At 35.3% G+C, this 27,878-nt stretch overlaps 1 long non-coding RNA gene across 1 annotated transcript; it reads left to right on the top strand.

Annotated features, from left to right (window-relative positions):
* Positions 1-4,734: 4,734 nt before the first annotated feature.
* Positions 4,735-5,200, top strand: LOC149243124 (uncharacterized). Its single transcript, XR_016245776.1, has 3 exons — positions 4,735-4,807; positions 4,989-5,030; positions 5,136-5,200. It is a non-coding gene; the product is annotated as an uncharacterized LOC149243124 (long non-coding RNA).
* Positions 5,201-27,878: the final 22,678 nt, after the last annotated feature.

Genomic DNA, 27,878 nt, shown 5'->3' with positions numbered 1-27,878 from the left:
ATTTATTGTTTTTAGTGCATGAACCGATTTTAGTTTACCTAAATGGTGAAGGCTTATTTCGGGGCACGGTCGGAAGGTCAAAAAAGACTCAGCTGAGACTTCCACACTGTTTGAGAAGAAATATGTGTCGTAACTTTCTGTATCTTGTCCTTCAAATTCAATCTCTCCAAATAGGCTTGTAATTTGAGGATGAGCTCCCTACTTTTTGTATTTTCTGATTGAAAATTGGTCGTTTAAGATAAAATGTGATGAAAATGTGGGGGATGGCCCTTCAGATTTGGGTTGCGTGTTTTTGGCTGTCAGTAATTGATACAGGAAATATCCGCCTGGCTAATCCAAGCCTAGATGCAGAGAATATGAAGGGTTGAAGCCCATGTTTTGAAGACCCATAGAAAAACTGCATTTTAAGCTGATTTTTTAGTTTGTTTTTCCATGAAATATGTTCTGAAATGAAGCTCTGTTGCATATATTTTGTCCTGTTCAACCTGCAAACTAAATCTGTGGCCAAAAATTTATGTTACCTACTCCACAATATTTCATTATATACCGATTTTTAGGCCATAAATTTCCCATTCCACATTGAAAACATTCCCCGTTCACACACAACTATACTAGATTTTGAGAGTATCTGAAGCGATCTGTAACTTGGAAAAAATCCAAAACCTATTGCGTTGATCAGAAACACAAGATTTTGTTACGCCTGAGCCAGAAAGGTACACATTTCTCACCATGGCTAGCGAAGTCCACACTATCCTTCCATGCCCATCTCTAATTACCGAGAACTCGAAAAGGACTAGATAAAAATGCAAACAATTGAACTCTCTCCATCACACTTAAAGCGACTTACCTCCTCGAATCTGACGATAAATCGCATTGGAAACCTTCCCTGCCGGCCGATTTAAATTGTCTTGGGGTTTTTTAATTCTCTGAACAGATTTATGGCCTAAAAAGGAAATCCAAAATTGATTGAATTGATAAAGCAAAAAGATTTGTTACACCAAGTTACAGCAAAGGATTGCCAGAATGGTGTGTAATTATTTGTTGCATATTTTTGTCAAAATACTGTGAGCGCCTCATTAGAGTGACACTTATGAATAAAAAGTATTGGCGCCTTGATTAACTATTTTCCAAGCATCTCTTTCTCCATCCATCCGACTCCTTGGTCCCTCATTAAGATGCCTGTACAGAGTGGGCCTGTCTGTCATCAAGGACAAAGTTGGCCACTCTATCAGAAGTGCCAGTGTGCGGTATCATCAAGGTAAGAATGATTTGTGGAAGGTGGGCCAGATGGTACGTAGAAGAGATGTTGAGATTCATTCTGTCCCTTCAGTGGCTGCAAAAAGTGGATGACAGTTAATTTACCAATCGTTTTAACCATGTAATAAAGGTGCTCAATGTGCATTAGTCATGGGGTGTTTTGTAACAGCCAGAGGGAGGTCTAAAGTCTCAACTCAACTATGCCTTTCCACCACACACTCACTTGTTGATAAATATCATGACAATACTTTTAACTACTAACGTATTCAATTTCTACAACAAACCCAACGACGGAAAGTTTCAAAAGAGAACCATGCAGAACAATGTTTTTTTCTTGCACTACAAATTGTGGTGCCCGCAGGCCTCCTGCAGGTCAGCCCAGCATGTTATAACTGTACGTGTGTTAATTGGTCTGTGAATTGAAGAATCTAATTTCTATATATATGTGTCCCACAAAGTCCAATCAAACAAATAATATATCACCAAATATGATTCATCCACATAAAAATCACCATCAGCACCAAATGTATGAAAGCTGTATACACATAATGTGAAAAATCTTCTCGTCATTCATTGTACTATTCAAAGACTTTTTATGAAAAATGATACTTTGATCCACAATGAAAGGGAGCTCACCCATAATTCTTCTATGTTTTTTTTTTTTCTATCCACATTTTTCTATACTGAAGAATTACAACTTGATCACGGCTATAGTTGTTTTCTATAACTGCAAGTAATAGCAGTAGTAGTAGCAGTAGTTCACTAGACTAGGTAATAATTATTCCCTAGGTTAAAATACTCAACACTTTTCCTGTAAACTATACTTTTTTTGGTATCTTCTGAATTTTCTATAGTTATATGTAGACAAATTTCTTGGCTACCTGCTCAGTTTGAAAATCCCAATTCAGTGGGGATGCAGATCTCAGTTGAAAAAAACAAAATATAAATCAGGCCCCAGGGCAGAACCTTGATGTATCCCGGGGCACTGTGTACATTATCTGTATCTTCATATAGGTACAAAGGATTGCATTTGCACCATTTTCAAATTATTTTATATTTTAGACCTGGTTCCATCTGAGAAATGGACCACGCTGAGTATCATGATGTATATTTTGTATAACTACCACACATTTGGTGTGGGACTGGCTCTCTTTCCCAAGGGTAATAATCAAATTGTAAATCTCTCCTTCCAGAAAGTTTAAAGACCTGGTTTCCCTTGTGTTGCACACAGATAGGGCACTCCTCAGACAATTTAATTACCTGCACCAGCAGAATTCACAGAAATGGCAGCCTGAATCAATTATATATGTTCTTTCAAAAATATATTGACTTAATAATGCAAATGAGTGCTTTGTTTATCTCACCTTTGGCACACATTTCAAACAAAATAAGTGGCTACACACTAATTGCTTTGGCTCCACAACGGCATCTACACATAGATTTATAGGTAGAAGTTTCAGATTTTGTTGTCTGTTGTTAGAATACAGATAAATGATTGAAATAACAATGTAAAAAAAAGGAATATTATAAGTACCCAGGCATATAGAACAAGTAAGTTCCTTATCGATAACAGATGTGGATGATGCTTGTGTTAAAGCTTTGGAAATAGTGGGCGTGTTCCCCACTATTTTCTCTGAAGTATATAATACCATTTTGATACCATTGGATCCATTAATATTTGAAAATGGACTCTCTGGAAGGCTATGTCCATCGCTGTTGCAAGGAAAGAAACTCACTGATCATTACCTTTTTATAATAATCACCAAAACAAAACAAAGTAACTTCTATTCAACTACTTCCAGGAACCCATTATTGATAGCTTGTTTTCTAAGTAAAATCTTTGTCATGTTCTTTATTTTACAGAACTGCAAACTGTGGATGATGGTCTCTACCTTTCTTGATCGTCATTGTCCTGCTTAGCTTCATCTTCGTTATTCTCCAGTACCTCAAGCAGGTACCCAAACTGATCGGTTGAAGGAAAATTGTTGAGATCTTCATAAGAGGATGAATGAAATTACTTAAATGCAAAGTGACAGTCTCTAGAGAACATGTCTTGAATAAGTGGGTATCCTAGGTTTACCTTCCGATGCCTTGGATTCTATTTCAGACTGTGGGAATCCATTAGTGAATCTATTCTCGAGGGGGTGAGAAACAACAATAGGTAGTGATATTGTAGGTACATTTGGGTAAATATCCATTTCTTTCTTTACACCAACTCTTTCCTTAGGAAAATAAATGTCATTTATAATCAAGGCTTCATAAAACTAGCTGCTATCATATTTCAGGTATCTGGCTCCAGAATATTTCATGTATGGCAAGGTTAATGAGAAGATGGACGTGTATCCTTTGGATTAGTTCTTCTAGAGCTATTAACTGGAAGAAAACCTACACATAGCCAGCGACCCATTTCCCACAGTCAAATTTGACCCACTAGCAATCCAATCCAATCCAAACAACATACACAGAGTGAGTGAGAGCAGTTCAGTTGAGTTTGGGTTTTCCCGGTCTCTAAGAGGCTCAAACCCTTGACCCAATATCTGGAGAAAACCACAAAGACACCACAACACACAAACCAACCTCTTCTTCGCCATGGGGGGCAATGTCCCACATCAATCTGGCGTGTTTCCTGGCTTTCCACTGCTTGATGCCTGTGAATTCGGCCTCGCAATGCACACATAGTCCATTGATCGCCTTCAACACTCGGGCTCTTTCCAACTGTAGAGAGATATGACAAAACCAGTGCACCTGAGCTTTATATTCTAACACAAAAGCATAGAAAGATAGTAAGGGATTCATTTTCATCGGTATGGATGCTCAGGGTTTCTGACAGAGAGAGGGGAAGTAGAGGAAGAAAAAAGCCGACCAATAGTACCCACTTCTAGAGCTAGCTTCGAATTACCTAGCTATACCGGGTGCATTTATGTTATTTTTCTCTTGCTCTTATACAAACAACATCAGTGGTTTCAGTGTCCTGCCTTGTGTACCATGTCTGACTTGTAGTTGTTATATATGTGATGGCAAGCTATCTTATTATAGGAGAATACCTTATATGCTTGATATGATAAAAGTCAAACAGTTGAATTTTTTCATGTCCATCAAAAATCAGTTGACTTCGCTTAATTATCAGTTAGCTTTGTTCATGTCTATCAGAATTCTGGAATAGTCATATCCCTGTATGGAGATTTTATTCCACATTATCAATAATCCCCTTCTTTTCCACCTATGGATTTACATGCAATACCGTCCTAAAGCGTAATCCTATAGGTACACTTCAGAAAGTTTCATATGTGGCCTGTTTTGTGCCCTGGCTCACAACCTCTTAGTTCCAGTCTACATATACTATTACACAATACTAGATATACTTGCACTGATATGCCCATTGATGGTACCTTCTTCAGTGACCTGTGGTCACAGCTTGTAGCAGCTTTAATTTTATTTCAAATGTCTTGCCATTCTAACATGTTTGTTTGTCCTTTGCAGATTTGCTTGTCCAGTGTGCTCCAAATCTGTCTGTGATATGTCTAAATTGTGGGAGAAACTTGACCGAGAGGTAGATATTTTCGACAAGATGAACATGTTGAAGTCAACTTGCAATGGGTTGTATAAAGAGTAGCTTATTATATGTGTTTTTGCTAATTTTGATTTCTCATATTTGAAATTTTCTTTCATCCAATGGCAATTGATTTTTTAAGTTTCTTGAGTGGATTATGATATTTTTTTTTGTCATGTAGGTTGCTTTGACTCCAATGCCTGAAGCTTACAAGAACAAAATGGTAATTGTCTGATGTTAATGTGGTATAATTTGGAGGCATATTTTAGAGCCCATTAGTAGCGTGAGAGAAAATACCTCACCACTTTCTCGTCGGTCATTTGCGCAGGTTTGGATCTTATGCAATGACTGTGGAGTAACTTCTAAAGTAAATTTTCACATTGTTGCACACAAGTGTCAAAGTTGCAATTCTTATAACACCCGGCAGACCAGGGGAGGTCCTTCTGCAAGTTCATGTAGATCTCATCTTTGATATTCTCAAATGTTCAGATTCATGTATCCCTCTTTACCACTTGTAAGGTTGCCTTAGCACTGCCTATGTGGCATGAAAAACAACTGTACTGCAAATTGCTATGCAGTGGCATTAGTGTAAGAATTCATTGTAACCGCTGAGTTTTTGCAGCACTACTCTACGGTTGTTAACATCATAACAGAGTTGACATATCTCGCTGCTTGCAACTATGTTGACATAGGGGAATGAGGGAGAAGTTTCCTGTCACATCCTTTACAGATGTTATGTCAAGAAAAGGGAAATGTATGTTTATAAACCGTCTTCCCATCATCGCGATGAAGCCCTTGGAAGGATTCCTTCTCACTTATTCCAAGCCCTGTCATTCCAAAATATATCTTTAATCCAACCTGTATATATTTTACTCCCATACTCCTAAAATTGTGATCATCATGTAATCTACCCAGAAAGTTTTTGATTTGCAACTAAATCTGATACCTATCTTACTTACAGAAAATTAGTAATGGTTTAGAAGGAAGATGGAGACTGTATCCTCACAAAGGGAGTACTATCTGAGAAAGAAAGTGATCTTAACAAAGGGAATGATACTGACTTGAATATTTTGTAATTGTGACCATTGACAGACCATTGGTTAAGGTAATTGTAAAAAACACAAGTTATCAATTGGTTCATAAATGGTATTACCGACCTTTTTAAATTTGGAAGATCCTATGTCTTATATTCTATGATGGAACTACCTTGTCATTCATATACAATCACGCAGTGGAAACTGTTAAATTAATTAATATGTTTCCATAGTATTTAATACAACCACACTGTGGAAACTGTTAAATTAATTAATATGTTTCCATAGTATTTAATACAACTTAAAAGCCTAAATGCAGTTTCATATATCTCACATTTACTCAGAAAGGATGGATATCTGATTCAATTTATTAAGAACGTGGCATGGTAAACTCATACATGAACACTTAAACAACTTTAGATTTATATGATAATATATGTGTAACCATAATTCCTTCCTGCCTTTTAGTCCACACAAGATATTCTCGTTATTTGCTTAAATGCAAATATTGCTATTAAGTTACTATCAACAATTGTAATGAATTTCTACTATATCTTCCGAAAAGCCTGGCTTAAATGATTTTAAATTAAATAAATAAAACACGAGGTAAATATGAAATGGCAATAATCTAAGCTCAGAGTTGTTGACTTTAATTGTGAATTAAACACTTTGCACCTTTCCGCATTTAACATCTAAACTGGTATGCGTTACCAGTATTTCTTTGAGTTCTATCTTTGCATTGTTAGCTTTTATCTTTTTATTATCGGTGATAAATAGGTATTACAAACATATTATTTATTTAATACAAAAACCATGAAAAATAAAAAAATTAGTTTAACTATAACATTTAGAAAATTATGAGTAGAAGATTTGAGTATGGATATAAAAGATGAGAGGAAATAAGTGTTACATAGTAGTGAGTAGAAAATTATGAGTAGAAGATTTTTAGTATAGTTATAAAAGATGAGAGGAAATAAGTGTTAAATAGTAGTTAGTAATCGATATTTAGTTTAAATATAATTATAAATTTGCAATTTAAAAGGATGGTGAAAATCAAATATGCCAGGGATCTTGGGTTTTTCAACCAAACTAAATTTTTTTTTGTCATATTTAAAATCACAAGGCTGTGTGGCCTTGTTTGACGTTTCAGACATCAAATCATCATGCAAATTTCTCGTTTTTGTTTATGCTAATTTAATAATCCTATCAGCTTTTGGAAATCACCATTCCTGATTTCCAATTTGTGATTGAAGCGTTTCCTTCTTGATTATCTGCTCTTTATGGGCTCATTTTTAGTATTTACAGTGTTAAAATGCAATCAAATTAATGTATTTACAAAATAAACGAAGATTTGTCAAGGCCTTATGGAGACATGAAACATCCGTAGCTAGTGATTTTCTTTAGTCTTACCTTGCACTCTTGAGAAACAATGCATTAATGGGTCACAGTCCTCATCTCCTTCGGAGACATGGAGGAACCATAGACAGTGTTGTCCTTTCGTCTTACCTCTCTCTGAGTAGATAATGTATTAACGAGTCAGGGGGTTTTGTTTTTTGTGGTTCTGTTATGGCTCATGAATGGATGTGTTTATGGATTGAAATTTAAGGAAAATATGGGTTTAGTGTAGCATATGAATGGGATGCATCCAAGCATTTTAATTTTAGAAGTTGGGTTTGGGTTTATTGTGCATATGAAATGGCATGTGTTCATGCTTTTGAAATTTTATTCAGAGAAAAGAAAAAATGGATTTGGTATTGCATATGAATGAGATGTATTCTTCGTATATGCTTGGCCATCTATAGAGGTTTCTTGATTTTTGGTAATTAACTTAACCTCTTGATTTTGGGTAATTAACTTACTCTAAAATGAAATAAGACATTCAATGTGTTCCTTGTAATATAGATATAAACAAAACATCTAAAGAAAAGTAATTGCACAATGACCCAGTCCAAGAAAACAAGGTTTTCCACAAACGAATTAACTCTTCTAGAAAAATTCAACAATTCCAATTTAATAATCCTATCAGCCTCTCTTTGTACCTTTTGGGACAATTGCTAGTTACTAGTCAATTGATTGAATTTGTAGCTAATACGAGATCACAGAGTTGTACAGAGAATTATTTATTAAACTTTGAAGTTTATCCGATCATGTTGTAATGTTTAATATTTTAATTGGGTAAAAATAAAATAAAATAAAAATAAAAGATTAATAATTATATTTATAATTTTAATTTTAATTAATTATAATTAATAATTAAACATATATAATAATTCCGAATTTATTCACTCTTGTGAATGATCAAATTCTTTCGAATGCAAAAATTCTTTTATAGTGAAAATAGATTTGATTCCATCAAAAGAGATTTAGAATAGTCGGTGAAGGAGCATGTTGTTAAGGTGCTACGTAAGCAAAGGTCACCGGTTCTAGTCTCGCCGATATCAAAAATCCAGCATGGTTTCCGTTGGTGCGGCTCAGGCCGGGAGCGACCTCCGGGTGACTTTGACGGCTGCCCTGAGTCGTGGCCTCTCAGCCACAGGGTGAACGTGATTTTCAATATTCACCCACTTATCAACCAAAAAAAAGAAAATAGATTTGATTCCTCTCACCATTTGGTAGATTTAAAGTTAATATGGATCTAAACTAATATTTTCGTATTTATACCTTCATTAAAATTAAGAAAACAATCAATTTCAAATTCTTTAAATTTTGATAAATACAATTATTCCATATTCTTCTACATTTATAATTGTTTTTCATTTTTACCGTGAACTAATTGATAATCAACAAATATTTTTTTTAAGTAATTCTTTATTATGAGTCCCTACCTCGCTAGGGACTATAACATTTGTATTGCAGTCAAAATGTGTTGAATATGTATTATTTCGTTAAGTTTTTGCAATTTAAACCAAAATTTTCGAAAAATGTTGAATATTTCTATTTTTCTATAAATTAAAAAATGATCTTCTAATTTATGGAAATATTATTTCTAATTTTCCATTGGCTAAATGAGCTTTGATGCAACATAATTCCCCTAGTTGAGGGTGATTTATTGCGATTTATTTTTCATTACAGAAATTTTGAGATATAAAAAGGATCTCCTAAGGAATATTGTAAAATAATAGTAGATTATATTACATCATCAAATTTTTAAGGGAAAAAAAGAAAAAACTACTTTTTCAACTTGTATTTTCAATTTATCTCCTACAAGTTTACTCAAAATTCAAGTGAGAGCACTCTTTGAATACAAAATATAATTCCTCATCCAAGGAGTACCAATGTTGCATACTTTAGATGAACCCAGCTACATGAAAGATGAGAAATACATGAAAAAAGTGATTGCAATCACACTTTTTATGTATTACTCATTTTTCATGTAGTAGGATCCATCTAAAGTATGCAACAAGGGTACTCTTTGGACGAGGAATTAAATTATGCATCCAATGAATTCTCCCACTAAAAATTTGAGTAAAATCGTAGGGAGATAAGTTCAAAATACGAGTTGAAAACATATTTTTTTTTATTTTTTTTATTTTTTAATCTTTCTACTTTTTTACTCCAAAAATGGTGAATCGTCCCCCGTAGTTGACATTAACATCTTGAATCCTATTGGTTCTTATAAAGTTGATTTTTTTTGTTCATTTTTTGTTTTGAGGCCTATTTTAGACCTCAAATTTTCTCTAATGGGTATTTGTCAATGAGTGGAAAATCATTTTAAAATCCAAAAAAGGATAATTTTGTTAATGGCCATTCCGTCGGTGAGTGCTCTGACACTAACATTGATAGAATTCTATGAGAAGATCCTTTATGAGACCGAGGGTTATGTTTGTTCAATTAGTGCTCTGAGATTGATAGGAGGGGTTGCATAGAGTTGTGAATTTGTGTAGAATGAAGGATGTGCGAAGGATGGCATATGTGCTGAAGAACAAGGTTGTAGAGGTGAATTTATTATTTTCCATTTAAAAATTTTATATATTTAGTTGTGTGTGATAGCAATTGTATAGAGCTATGACTCTATGTACAATGAATAATGTGTGGAGGAGGGAAATTTATTCAAAATGTAATAGGAACAATGTGAGTGAACATTCTATTAGTCAATGATCCAACACTAACAATGACAAATGCTTTGAGCATAGGGGCAGGGAGGGGGGTGCATTTCTTCCAATTTTGCTCTGACACTAACAATAGGGGTTGCATAGAATTGTGACGTTGTTTGGAATGAAGGATGTACAGAGGAAAAGTTATGTTCAAGAGACTAGGGGTGCAGAGAGGACGTTATTCTTTTCCATTTAATTTTTTCATATTTAGCTATGTGGGAGAGCAATTTCATAGAGCTATGAATATGTGTAAAATGAAGGATGTGCAAAGGAAGGGGTATGTGCAGAGGAGGGGATTTTATTTAATAGGCACAATGTGAGTGGCCATTTCATTGGTCAGTGCTATAACGCTTACATTTATAGGATTCTTTGAGCATGTCCTTTACCAATAAGGGTAATTTCTTTGGTTAGTGCGCTACATGTATTTCTAGTGCACTTATTTTTATTATTTCATTTTAAGCTCTTTCCATTTAAATATTTTACAAATTTAGTTGTGTGGAAGAGCAGTTGCATAGGGTTGTGAGTCTGTTTGGAATGAAGTGTGTGCAAAGGATGGGGTCTGTGTGAGAGAACGAGGTTGCAAAGAGGACTTTATTCCACAGATAGGGAATTAATTATAAACTCTTTTCCATTTAAAACTTTTATAAATTTAGTTTTGAAAAAAGTGAATTTGCGTAGAGCTATGAATATGTGTATAATGAAGGGTGTGAGGAGGATGGGGTATGTGTGGAAGAACAGGGGTGCAAAGGGAATTGTTTTCCATAGCTGCAAAATTAATTTAATAATTAGGGAGAAAAGTTGTAATTCATGATGTAATAGGCATAACTAGAAAGAGCGGTTTGTAAAATAGAAATAACATTTTTTTTGTGGATTAAATACTTATATTATTATTATGAAATATTAGATTAAGTGTCATCTTAATGCATGTGAACAACTAGTTTTGTGCAAGAGAATGGATGTGTGAAACACGGACAAGAAACATTGATACATTGTGCGGTTTTCTCCTTTAATCTATGCGTTGGCACATTGAATGAAGATGTTTGCATGTGCTTAGTCGGTGGACTAGATATTAAAAGGAATGATATTTAACAACAATGGTTTTTTATATTATTAAGAGGATAGACATCGGGACAACAAAAAAATTAGATGGTAGTGTTATCTTTGTAACATGTTTCAGACACAAACTAGTAGCAAGTGGTGATTTCTAGGGAAACGAGTCTGTAAGTATTTGAAATGGCTAGTATAGTGAGGAAATAACGTTATTTATAGTGATATAAAATAACTCATTTTCTCATATCTATAGGAACTCTAGCTGATCAATTACATTTTTCAAACAGCAGAATGTGTAACATTTTCTCTTTGTAGAATATTTCTGAATACTATGTGCATTTGTGATAAGCGTATTTTTGATGTTGTAAACAATTTGTGTCGTGTGAGAAAATGGGTGTGCATATCAAGGAATAAAAACTTTAATTCATAGTTTAACAAAAAAATTCATCAGTAATGTTGTGGTCTTACACATAAATTTCCCGTCGGCAAATTTATTTCACACACTCGTTCTTGCTTCTTACATTTGTGAACTAAATACTAATTATTGAATATTCAATTAAGTGTATTTTTAGTGCATGTGAGGAACATTATTGTTATTGAACCGGTAGTAATGCAATTTCGTAATTTTTGGCATCATTAGACAGAGAAATAACATAATACAAGTTAAGGAGGATTGATATTTACCGATATTGATGTTCTCTATTAATTAGAGGAAATTCATTGGGATGATAAAAGTGTTTGGATGCCAAATTTATCTTCGATACAAAGGATTTTTGACATGTGTTAGGTGCAACAAAGTAAAAGGTGGTGACTTCTAGGGAAACAAGTTAACAAGCATATGAAATCGTTAGTGGAGAAAGTGTTAGTTTCAGTCTTTGAAACCTTCCACCAGTGATCAAATATGCTCTTACAAAGTGGTCTCAGAGTGTCAAAATCAAATTTTGTCATTTCAGTGAGTTTTCAAGTAAAATTTGGTCACTAGGTATTAGGTCTAGGGTTTTTTTTCACTCCTTCAAAAGTTTTCCAAGTGTCGGTCCATGTCACCATTCAGCTGAGTGTACCATCATTCAAAGAGTTGTCATCATCATTTCAGGTTCCAATGAGTCATTTTACACCTTGTTCGCGTTTCAGTTGTACTTGGGTAAGGCTTATCTCCCTCTCTTAGGGTTTTGAAGGTAATTTCTCTTGGATGGTCAAGTAATCAACAAAAAATGTATCCTGATGTTCATACACTTTCCCCTATCCTTAATGTACCTTATTAAACACTTTCCATCACTAATATCCCTCAAATTCATCATTTTCCCACAACCCCTAGCTTCTTGCTACAATTTGACAATTTTCTAGGCTAGCCATGTGTTTTTCCCTTTTGGACCCTTTCCCCTCACTCAATATTTGAAATTCCACTTTCCCCTATTTCCTAAAATCTCTCCCTACTTCCCAAAACTTTCTCAAGAATTTAGAAGCCCCTTATCCCCTTCATTTCACTTCATTTCGACAAATCCCCTGTTCCACACATCGGGATAGGTTATACTCAAATTATATTTTTAAGCAAGAAAAAATGAATTTAGAAAATGTGAGAGACATTTTTGTCCAAAATAGTCCAAGGAAGAAAAACCTCCTTTACTTTTTACATAGGTGTCATGGTTTTAGAGAAATGTCAAAAATATAGTTGCCTCAGGAGAATTGATGCACCTCTAGAGTTACTTTGGGAAAATAAAGATTTATCCTAGCTTGGTTGGCCAAATGACTTGATTGATGAGTGAAATGATAACTAGACACAAATATATTTTCGATGAGCTATCGTGAGCTCAATTTTGAGTTGAGGGAGACCTTCAAACGTTGACTGCAACAACACTCTACATTTAGGCAGCCTCATTTTGCACATTTTGACCAATCTTGGGCGATTTGACTTTTGACAGGGCAAATGAACTCCAAATTGAAAAATTCAAGATGTTTTGGAAAGTAGACTCAATAATATTTCCAAAAAGCTATCCTGAACTAGATTTGGACACCAGAAAGGCCTCCAAAATCGGTACTCAAAAAGGCATTGTGCATCAAATTTTGCAACAGAAGGAATTTCAGCTGTTGGATTGGCTCACTCTTTTGCCAAATGGCTTGTAGTTTTGGATTTAGCATGAAAAATCAACCAAACCCAGAAAATTTCATCAAATTGGGAGGAGATCTCCGCTACCAAAAGTAGCCTTGAAGTGGCGGTGCACATCAAGCTCAGGGCACTGCACATCAGGAAAATTTTGTCAATTTTGCCTAAAACTCAAAATTTCGCCCAGTTTCTTCAGTGGTTGACTTTTCTTCTTGTTTAGGTAAATGTATGCATGGTAAATGATGTATTTGATGTAATTATAGATGAAAATCACCTCATAGGGTAGATACATCAAGTTCCAAGTGGTTTTGAGTTGTAATGAATTGGTTTCCTAAGTTTTAGAGGCAAGCTGTTCCACTGCCTACTTTTGTGTTCCTAGTTTAGATATGGTTGAAACCACCCATTTTCTCATGGATTCGACCCTGATAGATAGCATGAGTGGTTTCTTTGCCTATATTATGTAATTTCTTAGTCATTTGTAAAGGTTGGACTTTGGCAGAAGCATTGGACTCATTGAACATTTGTATCAGCGGTTTGGCAAGGAATAAAACCAGGTTTCACAACTATTTTTGTGGGATTCTTGTGAAAATGAGTTTATGTATTGTTTCTTCTTTGTAATGAGTTTTTTCTGATGTTTTATATGTATCCACATCTGTCTCTCTCCCCTAAACTAAATGATTCAAGGTGAATAGACAAAATACATTAATTTATAGTGCTTTGTCTTGGGAATGCATTTAGTTTTCATTGTTTTCACTGTTTGAAGAGGATTCATAGTTATTGTGCCCTCCTCAACTCCTCAACTTTCTTACTCTACCATCTCAATCTATTGCTAGTACATAAATGCTTGTCTATCTCACCCCACAAAACATGAATGTATCCCTAAGTTGATTTCCCGGACCCAATCTACCTTCTCCAATTGATCAAGCAACCAAAACTTAAAATCAAACCAGAAACCCTAATCTTCTATACCTAGCCTAAAATCAGCATTCATTTCAGTCATCTCAAGCCCTAGTTGCCAATATCCTAATTGAAATTGACAAGGAGAAACCCCTCTCCAGACCTGGTAGGGCTAGCTACTCAGTTAAGCGTGGCTTGATGTTATCCTAGACCTGCCTTCCTTCAGCCTGAGGTAAATTTTGGCACTAACAGAAAGGAAAGAATCTATTTGTTCATATCGATAGGAGATTTTACTAATCGACTAGTTATTTCAAATAGTGGATCGTGCAATGTTTTCTCTTTGAAAATTACATTTAAAAGTTGGGAGTATTATCTGAGATTTTGTTGACTTACATAGATGGTTATCTCTGAAGTTGAGGTCACATAATATCAAATTATTAACTTCAATAGTTCCTAAATGATGTCTTTGATTATCGTATGAAAAAGTACAAATTCTAAATGCAAGTTCATTGAGAAACAATTTCAGAGCAATGTAGTATGATGTTCCTTAATATCAATAACTAGTACATGTTGGAGATGAATGCATTGAACATAAAGTTAATTCGTGGTTGGTAGCACTAGTGCAGAAATACAAAAGCTCTATAATACTCCCAACTTTTAAACAGATTTAGCATAGATGGTTTTCCATTCACATTTATTTTTAATAGTCTCTTAGCTAATTGTCATGATCACAGGTAGTTTGTACTTATTTTATATGGTAAATTTATGTTTCTTATGACACATATAAAAATGATATTAAAGCAGTAGAAAAGAGCTAAGTTAATGGACATGATGGTGGTTAGCTTTGGTATGTTCAATTTCTAACTATTGAGCATGTTGCATGGAACAATTTTGACATGGATAATAGTAACCACTGTGGGAGAATGAGTGTGTGGAGCAAGGAAGATAAGCTTTTTCAGTGCTTGTTTTGTATATGCATATGCATTCAATATTTTTTGAAATTTCATAACAAGATGATGTTATTACATGTTAAGATTCGAATAATGAAAACATTAGGTTTTTTAACAAATATGTAAACATAATACTTATATGAGCTTTTCCTTACGCAGAGCTTATAGTGAAATCTTTCATTATGTGGAGGAAGCTTGTCTTTGTTTTAGTTTGAAGAAGTTCATCTTGTGAGGCTTATAATTAAAGCTTCCATTGTGCAAAGGAAGAAAATACAAAAATAAATAGCTCATGATGGATTATGTATAACCATAATTGTAGGAGGTTGTTTCATTATGCAAAGCTTACAATGAAATGTTTCATTGTGCAGAGGAAGCTTATCTCTATTTTAATTTGAAGAAGAATATTCATTGTGTGGATGAAGCTACTTCACACATGTGTATTCAATGAATTGAATGCTAAAAGGACTAATATTCATCCGGAATTTGGATACATTGTAAATGATGACTAATTAATTAGCATAATGTGTTCAAAGGTCACAATTTCCCGAAAGAGAGTTTATGTTCCTTGACTTTTGCAACTTGCTCAAAGTCATTGGTTTTCTATTTCGAATGAATTCTAATTTTAAATAGATTTTTTCCTCTCCATAGTAGCCATTCCAAATGCTTGTTGACTCGTTTCCCTAAAATATACCACTTGTTACTATTTTACGTCTGAAAAATGTCACAAAATATTTGTATCAAAGATAAAGATGCCATTCAAATGTTTTATCATCTCAATATGTATCTTTTGATTAATAGAAAACATCGCTACAAGTAAATATACACATGTGCACACATCTTCATTCAATTTACTAACACATAGAGATAATTGCATGATGTATCAATGTTTCTTGCACTTGTTACACACATTTGTTCTCCCGCACAACAATACTTGTTCACATGCATTAAAAAGACACTTAATCTAATATTGCATAATAATAATAAGTATTTAATCCACAAAATATTCGTTATTTCTAGTTTACAAACTACTCTTTCTAGTTGTGCCTATTACATTACAAATTAAAGTTAATGTTCCTAGTTATAAATTAATTTCGCGTTTGTGGATTAAAGATCCCTCTACAACTTCTTTCTCCCACACATATCCGGTCCTCTACATATCCTTCATTTCATACAAATTCATAGCTCTATGAAACTGCTCTTCTACATAGGTAAATTTCTACATCCTTGACATAGTATATAGGAATCAAGTTCCCTCTGCACCCCCATTCTCCCACACATATCTCATCCTTTGCATATCCTTCATTCCACATAGATTCATAGCTCTATACAAGTGCTCTTCCAAATAGATAAATCTTTAAAAGTTTTAAATAGAGAAGAGTTTAAAATTAATTTTGTCTTTGTGGAATGAGGTCCCATGTGCACCCTCATTCTCCCACAGATACCCCTTTGCTTTGCAAATCCTTCATTCCACACTTATTACCAAAATAAACTGAATTGATGGAATTGAACATACAGCTACTGACATGAACTACTAATTCATGGGAATGTTAGTCTATCACTAGTGGAATTAGTATGAAAATATTTTATTGTATCGTGATCGCTTTTTGTCCAATATTTCGTATTATGATCAAAGCCAATCCCTGTCTATGTTCAATGATTTGGCTTTAGTATTGTGTGGAAGGTAGGTATGCAGAAGAAACATGTGTAGGAATATTTGTGATTCCATCTGGCTAGCTTGAATGCATCTTGATAGTTATATTTGCATCGTAGTGTTCAAAATTGTGTGTCAAGACATTCTTAAATCAAATTTGGTTCGGTTTTACATAGTGGTGGGAACAAATTTTCAAGTCAATTTGTTGTAGAATATATCTCAACATGTATCCACATAATATTTATTTGTGAATTTCCTTACACAGTTACTATTTACAACTATTATTGACAAGTTTTAGAAAATTGTCATGATCACAACCATAGTATAATGGGGCTTGAAATTTGTCTAAAAAACCATAGAAATTTCAACATGTTTTTGATAAAATATGGAAGAAATGTCTGTAAAACCAAGTTATAGTTGTCAAATTCAATATTTTGGGTGTCGTTAGGGGTTTCGGTGGTGTTGAATCCATTTCCACTATCAAAAACATGATTCAAACACTCCTACTACCAAATTTAAAAAAAAATGCTAGATTTTGATGATTTTTTGTCATCTCGGAAAATTTGCCTCTTCGATACACAACACCATTCATTTTTATTTTATATAGTAAATTTTATTATTATTATTAAATGTATATCAATGATCTTGAAGGAAGATCAAAGTGAGGAGTAAACGGATAGGATGTAGTAATGCTACCAGCTCACAAAAAGATAGATCAATGATTTAAAATTTATCCTCTTCAAGGGGGGAACCTCCTTTACATTACATAAATGAGCAATTTTTGGATGATACAAATGAAAATACCTCCTTTGTATATATAGGAATCTAAGGGGTCACAATATAGTCAGATCCTATATAACAATAACAATGTAAGGGCACAACAATAAAAATAATGGGTTTCTATGGGGCACAAAAATAACAATATGGGGGCTACATGGGCACAACAATAACAATAAGGGGGATACACTAGTATTATAAAGACCTAACATGCCCCTCTCCTTAAAAAAACGTATTTTCCTCAACGCTTGAGTAGTTCTGGATGATTTTTCATAAAATTATCATCCTCCCATGTGGAATCTTTAGCGAGTAAGTTCTTCCACTTGATGAGATACTTTGAAATTGATCGATTATGTAGTTGTTAGGTTCTTGTTTTCGTGACTGCTTCAGGCTCAAATATGATTTTTCCTTCTTCGTCAAGTCCTAGAAACATTGTTTGAATTGGAATCTTGTCGCCAATAGCCATTTTTAAGCATGAAACATGGAAAACTGGGTGTACTCAAGAAGATGCAGGTAGCTTCAATTTGTATGCCATAGTACCAATATTTTGCAACACCTTGTAAGGACTGTAGTACTTGGGTGATAAATTACTATCCTTCTTAGTTTTCTTGAGAGACATTTGTTTGTATGGTTGTACCCATATAAATACCTAGTCACCTACATCAAAACTTCTTTCACTGCGATGTTGTTTTTCCTATTGTTTCATTTGATTTTGTACCAGAGTAAGGTTATCCTTTAAGTTTTGGGGAACTTGTTTTTGATGCTCGATGTGATATTCCACTGCTTGAACCATATACTTTTATCTTAAAGATGATGTGATGGATGGTGGATGATATCCACAAAGTGCCATAAATGGGGTCATTTTTGCTGCAGTAAGGAAGGAAGTGTTATACCACCATTCAGCTAGAGGTAACCACTTAACCCATTGTGCATGTTTATTAAATACAAAGCAACGAAGATATCATTCCAAAAATTTGTTCACTATCTCAGTGTTCCCATCATATTGAGGATGATAAGATGATATATGAGCTAATTGAGTACCAAGACAAGAAAATAATTCCATCCAAAAATTTCCAGTGAAAATGGGATCTTTGTCACTTACTAGAATCTTTGGATTTCCATGAAGTTTTTGAACTGTTTCCATAAATGAAGTAGAAACTGTATTTTCTTTAAAAGGATGCGATAATGCACAAAAGTGTGCATACTTGGTAAGTCTATCAACTACCACCATGACGACACTCTTTCCTTCAAAGTTGGGTAAACCTGTGATAAAATCCATTGCGACCTCCTCCCAATGCTGACTTGGAATGGATAAAGGTTGTAACAGACCCGAGGTCTTAATTGTCTCAACTTTATTCTGTTGGCAAACCAAACATTCTGCCAAAACTTTTAAATATTAGATTTGAGACCATCCCGAAAAAATTTCTTCTTGACCCTATGGTAAGTTTTTAAAAATCCTGAGTGACCTCTTAAGGGAGAAGTGTGTAATTCCAAAAGAATATTTTGTTTGGGTTGGGAATTGTTACAAATATATAAGTGGTCTTTGTACCATAATCAATCATTTTTGCAATTACATGTATCAGATGTATTGGGATCTTGTTGCAACTTTTGAATGAGTGTCCACACCTCTTCATCATTCTTCCATTCATCCCTTGCTTCAGTTAGCCACTCAAGTTGGATACTAGAAGTCGAACAAAGAAATGCTTCCACATCCTCATCCTTTCTTGAGAGTGCATCTGCAACAACATTTTGCTTCCATTTTTTGTAGATGATTTCAAAGTCATAATGTAACATCTTCGTTAGGCATTTTTACTGCTCTTCTGAAGATAACATTTATTCCAAAAAATATTTAAGACTATCATGATTTGTTTTTACCTTGAAGTGTCTTCCCATTAGGTAGGGTCACCATTGCTTTAGTGTATGTAGTATTTCCAACATTTCCTTCTCATAAATATGTTTTTGTAAATAGTTTCCTTTGATTGCATAAATTTCAAAAGTAATGGGTCTTATTTCTTGCATTAAAACAACACCAATTCCATTTCCTGAAGTATCACATTTCATAATAAAGGTTTTTATGAATTCTGGCATATCTAAGGTCGGTGGTTGGCATATTGCCTCTTTAATATGTTCAAAGGCCTTGTTGCTTCTGGAGTCCATGAAAATGCATCTTTATTCAGTAATGATGTTAGAGGTGTCGCCATTCTCCCATACTTCTTAACAAACTTGCGATAATACCCTGTCAACTCAAGAAATCCTCAAAGATGCTTTATTGTTGTGGGGATTTTCCATTCCTTAATGGCTTTAATTTTGTTAAGGATTACCTTAACACCCTCATGAGATACAATATGTCTCAAATATTTCACCTCTTTTACTCCAAAGAAACATTTGGAGGTTTTTGTATATAATTATTTCTCCTCCAATAGTTTGAGCACCCTATCAACATGTTGAACATGATCCTTCCAAGACTGATATAGATTAGTATATCATCATACTAACACAAATTTTCTAAGGAAGGGTTTGAAAATGGAAATCATCAAACCTTGAAATGTGGAAGGTGCATTAGTAAGGCCAAAAGGCATGACCAAAATTAAATAATGACCCTTATGAGTTCTGAATTTTTCTTTTGGAATGTCTTCAGTGTTGATTCTAATCTGATGATATCCTGAATGAAGATCCAACTTGGTGAAGTAAATTGCTCCATGTAATTTATCCAAGAATTCATCAATGACAGGAATGGGAAATTTATCTTTAATAGTGAGCTTGTTGAGCTCCCTATAATCTAGACACATACACCATGATCCATCCTTCTTGTGAACCAATAATACTGGAGTAGAGAAAGAACTTTGACTAGGTTGAATTGCACCAGCCTCTAGAATTTCTGCAACCATACATTCAATTTCACTCTTTTCGGCATAAGGATATTTGTAAGGCCTGATGTTTGGAGGAACACTTACTAGAATCAAGTGAATCATGTGATCATGATCACGAATATGTGAGAGGACTTTGGGAGTCTCAAACATCTTAGAATGTGTAGTAGGTATGACCTGAAAATATATTAAAATTGTAAATATACCCAATAACTACAAATAATCCCAAGAGAAATACAAGAACAAAGTATACACGCTTCAGATATTTGTTAATAAAAAAACCCTTCAGGTAGAGAAACACCACACCATTACTCCTTGAGGAAGGAGATCACTCCAAAATCCATATGTTTGTCAATGCAATAATCCTTGACCTATCTCAATGAAGAGTCTCTAGCCTCTATATACGCTTCATACATACAATAACATGGGTAATTACCATGGGTCTCTCTATACCATACATCCATTATAGTGGGTTTATCACATTATTCCCTAGTTACTTGTTGTCCCTTGCATAATGTTGGTTAACCACTTTATTTATTTGTTATGGCCCATTATATTTTTACATCACATTATTCCCTTGGCTACCTCCCTTTGTACCCCATATGATCTCCCCTAGATATACTAAATTCCACCCCCCTTAAACATGTTTATGATCCAGGTGGATGTTGGTGGCCACCCACCTATCCCACTTGGATCCCCACAACTATCTCTTTTAGTTTTTCAGTTTCCGTAATTGTAGCACAATCTACAATTTTAGCAGTTTTTTGGGTCTTGAATTTTCGGAGCCGTTTTGAGGCCCTGAACAACGTTTTTTGGGAAATATGGGAGCAACATGGGACCATTGACTGATGTTTCTCTTCCCAAAGTTGTAGTGCTTGGATATATCTTTCTAACGAGCTATTGTACGCATCAAATGAAGATCGGGTGCCAAAGTTACGACCTAGGAAGTTGATGTACCAACTTACCCAAAACGGGGCCCACAATTTGGCGTTTCATCTTCTAGGGTTAGGTTTTGGGATGTTAAGGGTTTTCCATTGTTTCTCAACAATAAATAGGCCTTCAAGCCTCATTGTAACACAATTCAGAGGCATGTAGCCACCACATCTCTTCTGAGAGATAAGCTACCATCGCCCTAGCTGGTTTATTTCGATTTCTGTTTGTAAGCATATTTCAGTATTTTACATTAATGAAATGAAGTATTATTTCACTGCATCTTTGTGTTTATGGTTATCTCTGTAATTTGTTGCATTCCTATTTAAATCTGGATCAGTGGTATCAGAGCAGTCTGCTTTTCTCTGTTTTTCTTTGCATGTCCCCAATGAGGTCAGGATATAAGGAGTTAGGGCTTGAACTGGTTGAACCTTTGCAAGATCAGCCTCGCAAATCCCAATGGACTCCCATGGCGGATGAAAAGAAAGATGAGGGGGCAGGAGATCCTATCAAAATCTTGCTCGAAGAAGCCCTTGAGCGACAAAGGAACGCAATGATGGACAACTTTTCCCAGATTCTTTAGTGGCTACCCAAAGGTGACGCATCGGCTTCCAACAACTACTCTGGAAATGCCACACCCTTTAAGGTACAAGTTAATTTTGAAATACCCATATTTGAGGGTCAGATAGATGTATATGCGATAGATAAATGGATAAATATGCTAGAAGGGTATTTTTTTGTTCATGAATTTTCGAGTCGGGAAAAGATTGTTTTCACTCTTCTCAAAGAAACCCCCACGTCAAGGACTAGTGGGAAACCTAATGGGAGTAGAAGGATGAAAGTACAGGCTCACTATTTTCACCCGCAGCCACTTGGAATTCATTCCGGGATGCCATCAAGGAGCAATACTACCCTGCTACGACAGGGAAGGGACCAAGATGTGTCGGAGTTCACAAACATTTTTCATACCCTTTGGACACGGTCAGGTATCAAGGACTCTGAGCTACATTTGGTACTGAAATACCGCGACTTCTTACACAGATACATTGAGGAAGAAATGGAGTTCTTGAACATCTCCTCGCTCGGCACGAAGTACCGATACACTGTCAAAATTGAGCAAAAGGTTAAACAGAAGAAGCGAGACTTTGGATCTACGAATCCAAAGCAAGGGAAAGGCTTCCCCAAATTGTAGAATTGAGGACAAATCCAAGATGGGGCAACCCAAGACAACCCATTGAAGCCATAAGAAAAGAACAACACAATGAAGTCGAAGAAGGACACAGGAAAGTGGTGTGAGTTCCACAAGATCCCCACTCACAACATAAGTGAGTGTCAGACCAAGTAGCCACTGGTGGCTGAGTTGAAGGCTTTAGAATCAGATGCATGTTTTGATCGTGAGTCAGAACCTGACAATGGGAATGGAAAAGGGAAGCAGATCATTGACACGGAGCCCAGCACCACTGTTGCCAATGCCAAGATCCAGAAGAATGAGTCCGAAGATCCAGAGGAGGGGGAGCATCTTTTCCACTCATAGATGTGGGTGAAGGGTTCACCGTTGCAATTCATTATCGACAGTGGTAGCCAAAAGAACCTCATTTCAGTAGAGGTCGTGAAGCAGTTGGGCCTACCGACTACACCACACCCGCAACCATACAATATCGGGTGGCTTCACCAAGGATGATATCTTCGAGTTCGCCAGTAGTGTCGCCTTCCCTACAGCATCAAACCCTTCAAAGACGAGGTAGTGTGTGATGTTACACCTCTGGATGTTTGTGATGTATCATTAGGCCAACCATACTTGTGGAGGCGACATGCTATGTATGAGTCAAGGCCTCGCACTGTTATTATTTCTTTGGGTAATTCATTATACAGGATACTATAGGTAGCCCCACCTATCGCCACCTCTTTGATCGCTACTAAGAAAGGCAGCAAGTTCATCTCACAGACTAGGAAAATTATTTTTTGTTTGGTTGGCTCCCAAAGTAAGGGGAAGATTGTTGCCACATCCATGACCCCCGCAAAGGGTTCGTCCATGCAGTAGCAGAAACAAAGGGATACAGTCATGACAAGAACAACTCCTCCTCACCCACAGGGGTACCACACAAGTTTCAAGTGGGCAACAAAGTTTGTTTGCATCGGCAGAAAGAACGCTTTACCAGAACCCATCAGAAGCTCAAACCGCTCCGACATGGTCCTTACACCATTACTAAGGTTGTGGAAAACAATGCTATGGAGCATAACATTGCCTCATTCCTTCGCCAGCAACAAGTGTTCAATGTGTACTACCCTCGACCATGCTTCCCACAATTACTGGACACATCTAAGATTGCAGAACAACTCACCAGGGACCAAGTTCAGCAGACGGAGGAACTCAACGCAATGGGGAACATTGCTTCCTAAGGGGGGAGGAATGATCCAAGTGGATGTTGTTGGCCACCCACCTATCCCACTTGGACCCCCACAACTGTCTCTTTCATTTTTTCAGTTTCCGTAATTGTAGCACAATTTACTATTTTTAGCCGTTTTTCGAGTCTTGAACTTCTGGAGCCGTTTTGAGGCTCTGAACAACGTTTTTTTGGGAAATATGGGAGCAACATGGGTCCATGGACTGACGTTTCTCTTCCCAAAGTTGTAGTGCTTGAATAGGTCTTTCTAACAAGCTATTGTATGCATCAAACGAAGATCGGGTGCCAAAGTTACGACCTCAGGAAGTTGATGTACCAACTTACCCAAAACAGGGCCCACAATTTAGCGTTTCACCTTCTAGGGTTAGGTTTTGGGACGTTAAGGGTTTTCCATTGTTTCTCAACAATAAATAGGCCTTCAAGCCTCATTGTAACACAGTTCAAAGGCATGTAGCCACCACATCTCTTCTCAGAGATTAGCTACCATCGCCCTAACTAGTTTATTTCCAATTCTGTTTGTAAGCATATTTTAGTATTTTACATTAATGAAATAAAGTATTATTTCCACTGCATCTTTGTGTTTATAGTTATCTCTGTAATTTCTTGCGTTCCTGTTTAAATTTGGATCAGTTTTGTCCTCGAAACATGAGAAGAACACAAATAATAAGATCTACTCAAATATAGAACAATGCAAAATACACCCAATATATGAAAATAATCCCAAGAAATAAGACAATAGAGTATAAAAGCTTCACTTCTTTATTAATATCAAAACCCTTGAGGTAAGGAAACACCATACAATTACTCCTTAAGGAAGGAGATAAATCCACAAGCCATATGCTTATCAATACAATAATCCTTGACCTGTCTCAATGAAGAGTCTCTAGCCTCTATATAGGCTTCATACATACAATACCATGGGTATCTTAATACCATACATTCATTACAATGAGATTATCACATTATTCCCTAACTACTTGTGGTCCCTTGCATGAGGTGGGTTAACCACTTTATTTATTAACTATGGCCCATTATATTATTACATCACATTACTCCCTTGGGTTCCTCCCTATGTACCCCATATGATCCCCCTTAGGTATACTACATAATGATTTTCCAAGACTTTTTGGAGATCTGGAGAAATAGATTATTTCGATGTTTGAACCCCTAGGGAGCATAATTGTGTAATTATGTCCCATTATTTTTTTTTTCAAAAGATTTTTCATTCCATTAGAGTTGATTATCTTTCTTGGTTTCCCTGCGTTACCCCTTAATTTAACTTCCTTTCCTTCCCCAAAAAAAAAATCAAGAAAAAAATCTTAAAAATTGAAAGTCATCATCCCCAAATATTGTAACCATTGAAATCCTAGTACAACATCATCACCACCCATTGGAATGGAAAGCATTGGACTATTCAATGCATATTCCCCCATGGTTAACTTGATCTTATGCCACTTTCCATAGCAATTTATAGTTTCTCCATTTGCAACCATCACTTGACACTTTGGTGTTGAATATAGGAAGCAATTAAATTCCTTGGGTATCCTATGATGAATAAAATTATGGGTACTACTCTAATCAATCAACACTATTACATTTTTTTCTTGATATATCCCTCTATCTTGAGAGTTTGAGGAGTGGTAATTTTTGTCAATGCATTACAAGATATGATCAGATTCATTTCTTCTTTCTTTGGGGTTGGTTCTTGGTGTATATCGTCATCTTTTAATGTTTCTTATTCATTTTCTTCCTCCTTTTCACAATCTATGTAGAGCAATTTCTTCTTAGCACACTTATGACCTTTAGTGTATTTTATATCACAACTATAACAAGCCCCTTTTGCAATTTTTTACTCCAATTGTTGTGGTGTCAACCTTGTAGGTTGTTGAAGACTAACACTTCCATATTTATAGTTATGAGTGGTAGACTTCCTTGTTGCAATAAATTTTCTTTCAACTTTTCTTTCCACCCTGAATGACTTCTCCAATGAATCAGGTTCCCAAAGGAAAACCTCGTGTTGGATGGTATATTTTAAATTCCCTGTGAAGATATCAATCCTACGCTCCTCTGGAATATTAGTTACCCTAATATTCAATTTTTGGAAGTCTTCGATGTTCTCCTCCATTGAACCCTTTTGTTTGAGATTTTTGAGTTGGCTAAAGAAGGTGTTTCTCTTTGTATATTCATAATGTCCAATCATTTGCTTTGTAAAAAATCACCAGGCGATAAGTGGTTTACAAGAACAAATCCATCTATACAATACAAACTGATTAGGTTATAAATATAAAGATGCAATACATACCTTTTGTGAGGGTTGCACATCTTGTAGATCAAAATATTTCTCCATCTATGGTATCCATGTTACCGGATCCTTTCCAGATAAATTCCTTATATCTATCTTTCAAATGTGGTGGTTCTTAAACACTACATTGGAGTGTCTAAAATCTTAATTCATATTCCTTTTGTCCTCGTCATGATTTTCATGGATTACCTTGTCACTACCAAGAAGCCTTTCTTGCAACAAATTTGTCAAACCTTCCTTTAAACCTTCCATGTCTGCTCTTAAACCATTCACGTAAAAATTTAAACCATACATGTCACATTTTAAACCATCCATTTCACCTTTTAGTTCATCTTTGGTTTCTCTTTTTGAGAGCGAAATTTGTTGCACTTGGTCTCGTAATTTTGATTTATCATCTTGCAATTCTTACTCTTCATGCATCATAGTAGAGAATTCTAAGGGATTAATCGGTGTAGAATTATTTTACTTAGGAGACATTTTAGAACCCAATATTCATATATATGCTTCAATATTCCCTTGGAATCACTTCAAACTGATTTTTCAAACAAAAGTTATGCAATTTTTAAAAACAATAGATACATTTTTCTTCCTTTTATGAGCTCAATATTGAAATGGTTGTAACTCTGCAATTTAGGATCTCCAAGTTATGAAATTTCTTCTTGTAGTAGCTCCCTATATCTTCTTTCCAACCGCAAAAGTTTGATCGTGATTGGATTCTCCAAGAAAGAGCTATGTGAAATGTCGCACGATGACTTGATTATGGAATGGTTAAGTAGAATGAAGTTGTACAGGATTCCACATCTCACAATTTCAACCTCCAGCCTTGAAATTGATACATGACAAGCTAAAGTCTGTGCAATTTCAGCTACCTTTTACATAATTCAAATCTGAGGCCTGAAACAAAATATATGATGATTTCCCCTAGGTCGCATGTTTGAGACAAAATTGTGGAGCCTGCAAAAACCCTAACTTCCTCAAATCGTATCTCTGAAAATATAGCAAACCAAGCTCTGAAATTTTTACACAAATTTAATCAAAATTTTAGCTCTAGGTGGAAAACATTTCAACTTCTGAAGCCTTGAAGGAAAAATGTTATAGGAAAAATTCCAATATGACTTGTTTGAAGAAGCAAAACCCTAGAATCCAAAGCTTTGTTTGAAGAAGCAAAACCCTAGAATCCAAAGCTTTGATACCAAATGCTATGAAACCAACTCACGAAAACACAGATCAACGACTTAATAATTATCCTCCTCAAGGGGGGGAGCCTCCTTAACACTACATAAATGAACAATTTTTGGATGATACAAATGACAAGACATCCTTTGTATATATAGGAGTCTAAGGGATCACAATATAATCATAGCCTACATAACAATAATAATGTAAGGGCACAATAATAACAATAGTGGGGTTCTATGGGGCACAAAAATAACAATGTGGGGGCTACATGGGCAGAAAAATAACAATAAGGGGGATATACTAGTATTATAGGGACCTAACAGATTCTTTTGGAATTTTAGAATTAATTTCCATTACTTTCCGTAAATGTTGGATTTCGTATCTTTAATTCATATTTAGTGAGAGTATCGCGTGTAACAATTTTTACATGAGTAACAGTAATAGCCAGTGATTTTGAAGAGAACAAAGAATTGTAATTTTAAACAAAATATGAAAATGTTATTCATTGGCAGAGTATTTTTTAGTGCAAAGCGAAAATGGGTAACAAAGGAGGGAAAGAGGTTATTTGCAGTGATACATTAACTCACTTGTTGATATCAATGATAGATTTAGCTATTCGACGACGTATGAGAAGTGTGTGAATTTTTCAATGAAAGAGAAAAAAAGAAACAAGATTCGGAGAGGTGGATTAGTGAAAGCTGGGTGTGTTCTAGTGGTCTTTGATTTCCAAAAAAAATCTTTATCTGTGCGCAAACAATTTAAATTCAAAAACAAGAGCAATTATGGTAAGAGTGACGAAGCTTCCTTTAAATCCCAAGACATTCATATGATTAT

Source organism: Pinus tabuliformis, chromosome 8 (genome assembly GCF_031772625.1).
Source record: "Pinus tabuliformis cultivar Carrire ecotype Pingquan chromosome 8, CPIR1, whole genome shotgun sequence".
Lineage (NCBI taxonomy): Eukaryota > Viridiplantae > Streptophyta > Pinopsida > Pinales > Pinaceae > Pinus > Pinus tabuliformis.
The sequence above is the reverse complement of the archived record's forward strand: the minus strand, read 5'-3'. Positions and strand labels throughout refer to the sequence as shown.